Raw genomic sequence first — 3,549 nt, forward strand, 5'->3', positions numbered from 1 at the left:
AAAGGGTTTTTTGATGTAATGTTTGCAATAAAAATTAATATCACAAAGTAATAAATCATTTAATTATAACTTGTAGACAGTAAAAAATATTGATCATACAAAAATATTTCATTAAAATTGAATATAAATTAATATTATTGTCACATTTCAGGTTATGTTGTATAGTTAAAATATTTTATAGAAATTTTTATGGTAAATTAAAATGTTTTTTTAACGCAGCATGTACTGTACAATCTTTTAAATGGTAATTTTGAATTTAATCAACAAATTTAAATATGTGACTTTAAAATTTAAATATAAATCATCTAATTTAAATTAGTTTTAATTTTACGAAATAAATACCATTGTATATTCTATTCAATTTATTTTCTTTACACGGAAAGGTTAGGTTTTTTTAGTGCAGTCCAAAAATCATTATACAGTACCTTATAAATTTTAGAGTAATTAAAGGCTAACTTTACTTACTAATTCTAATTAATTTGTTTAGAAATGTTGGATAAAAAAATCATAAAATGGTAACACAAAATTACTTTCAGCATTTTGTATTTAAAATTATAAAATATCTGTTTTTGAATATTTTTTAAAGTATAATAAGGGATTCTATCTGAAGGCCGATCAGGTTAACACGTCAAAACTTCATTGAAATATTTTTAACAAAAGAAATTTCACTTAACGTAGCAGTACTATCTTAATACAAATTTTAAAACAAACTTTAATTTTGAGCAAAATATGTTCAAATGCATTTCAAACTTAAACGATTGTTTATTTTTTTCTCAGTTTCTTTTCCACTAAAAAAAGTAGAGGACTTTCAAAAATATTAAGTAATTTAACTTTCCATGTTTGTCTACCAAGCATGATCTAAATGAGTATAATAATTTTTATGAGATGAAATAAGTTTTGTAATAATATCAAAATACAAAACTTTAAAAACATTTGTCACAGTCTTTGGATATAAATTCTAATAATATACAAAATATAATTCAAACAACTTTGAAATTTTTATTTTAATTTTGAAAAAGTAACTTGCAATTAAGTAACAGTTTTTCAGGAATAATTAGTTATTTATTTTAGTAAAGCATTAACTGAACTTTTGTAATAATAAACAGTTTAAGGTAACATAAACATGTTTATTCAATAAAGTTTACGGAAAATTTTCTCAAAGCTTTGATATTGTTATTAAACTGGCGTGAAATATACAAACAACTAATTACTTATATATGCACTACTTAACTTACGTGCTTAAGTTGCTTTTTATTGTAACTCCTTTTGAACTTGTGAGTTTTAATAAGTTTAAAAACACATTTTGTTTTTATGAAAAATACGTTTAAATGAAAATAATAGTTTTGGTTACTTTACCTTAGCAGAATAAATATCAAAAAGTTAGAAGTATCTTAATACTACAGAAAAAACTTTACCAAAAAAGTAAATTTCACTGTATTATTATTTGTTCTTATGTTTTTAAAGTAATTTAAAAATAATTTAAGATATTAAACTGGTTAAAAAATAATTTTGATCGACTATTTTTTCTAATTTTCTAAAAGCTTATTACTCATTTAACTTCTTAACCTTGCATATATTAATATTTTTATTTGAAAACAAGTTCAATTAACTTAAACTTTAACATTATTTTATTGATCAGTTTTGATTACGCAAACGTTTACTTACAAAAATTTGTTATAAATAAATGTATTAAAAAATTTAAATACTGCTAATTTTTCATTATTTTTTGATAAATTTGTACTTTTACATTTTAAAACATTTTTTAACAAATAATTGACTTCTAATTGTTAAAAAGAAATATTTGATATTACATCATACTTAGATATACATCTTGATTGTAAATAAGATAATTTTGCAATAAAAACAACTTGAAAATACTTGAGGTCTAAATAAAGTTAGTTAAGTATTGTTTTTACAAAGAATGAGTGATTGTTATCTTTTGTTTGCAATTACTTTAAAATGTCATCAACTGTGTTTTCAACATAAATGATTCATAAGCATTCTGATTTTTTCAGTAAAAACAGTTTGCTTTTTTGTGTTGTTACCATTACAAAACAACTACTGAAACCTAAAATTTAAATAATCAATTAAATTTGAAAATCAGTAAATGAAAAATCCTTAGTTGAAAGTTTGTACTTTGATAAGATCATAACAATAATTAAACGCTACTGAAGCTATTTTAAACATACTCAGTTTTAACTTTCTTTATTCACAGAATTAAAAAGTTTTATTTCAAAAAGTATAGATAGGTATACTAGCACTTTAAACTATTTAAAACTTAACTAAAGTTGTTATTAACAATACTTTATTGTTAATTGTCTTTTTATATAGATAATGAGAAAAATGACATCATTTTGAAACTTATTTTTTTAGTTTCGTACCTTTTCATATTACTAAGAGTGATTTTTTTCAAGTTTAAATTTATTAAAAAAACATACTTTAAGTCTTAAATCTCCTTGTTTATGTTTAAATAATTTAAGGTTAATATGCAATAACTTAGATAAAACCTTACAAATTTAAAAAACCTTTTTTTCTTTAAAACTTTAATCAAGTTTTATAAAGTTTTCGAACAGTTTGTACTTAAAGTAGCTTTGTATGATTTTGTTTATTTATTTTTAGCTTTGACTTTTTTTGCTTAGTTTTTAAACTACTTATTTATCATTTTATTTGTGGTATACCAAACGTTGAAGTTAAAATAAAAGTAATCACGTAGACGAACTTTTTACTTTTTGTCAACAAAAAAAATATTATTTTTGTCAGTCAGAACAAAAACTTATAAAGTTCTTTATTGTTTTTTATACTACCTAGAATAATAGGTAAGTGGGTAGTCTGCCTTTTTTATCAAAAGTTGAATATATTTTAATAATACAGTATGATACTACTAACCGTTAAAAACCCTTAAAAGGTATTTAAGTTTTAGAAACAATACATTTAAAAAAAGATCTTATCTTTACTGCAATACATTCAATGCTGTTAAAAATACATATTTAAAGAATATATAATACATTATTTATTTAGATGTGATAAATAGGACTTAAGTAAAATTTACATTTAGTTCTAAACAAAATAAAATTTTATTTTTAAAGTATAACTAAATCTAATAAAAGACTGTAATTAAATTAAAAATAAACTCATAAACTAACCATGGTATTTTACCAGAAAAGGTGTCAATATTGCTAAAAATACTTACAACAAAAAATTAACAGTTTTTTTAAGCTAGCGTTTTTATCTTTGTTTCATATTTGTTTAGTATGATTTCAATATTTTTGAAAGGTTTTAAACAAACTTTTACTACATACAAAACTTATTTGTTTTTTCTTTTTCAAATCAAAACAGTTGCTTTAAAAATAAATTCATATCATAAACACAGTAGTTTTCGGATTTTTGAACTGACAGTTTCACTCTAGTTTTAATAACTAACTTAATTAATTAGTTTTTTAAATTAACTTCTTATTTAGTTTGTAGTGAAATACAAGTAGCTTTTAAAAATTTGTTACACCTTGAAACTATAATACACACTTTCTTAGTTTGTGGTATACAGTTTCTTAA

This window comes from Thalia democratica, chromosome 1 (genome assembly GCF_965202585.1).
Source record: "Thalia democratica chromosome 1, ktThaDemo2.hap1.1, whole genome shotgun sequence".
NCBI classification, from domain to species: Eukaryota; Metazoa; Chordata; class Thaliacea; order Salpida; family Salpidae; genus Thalia; species Thalia democratica.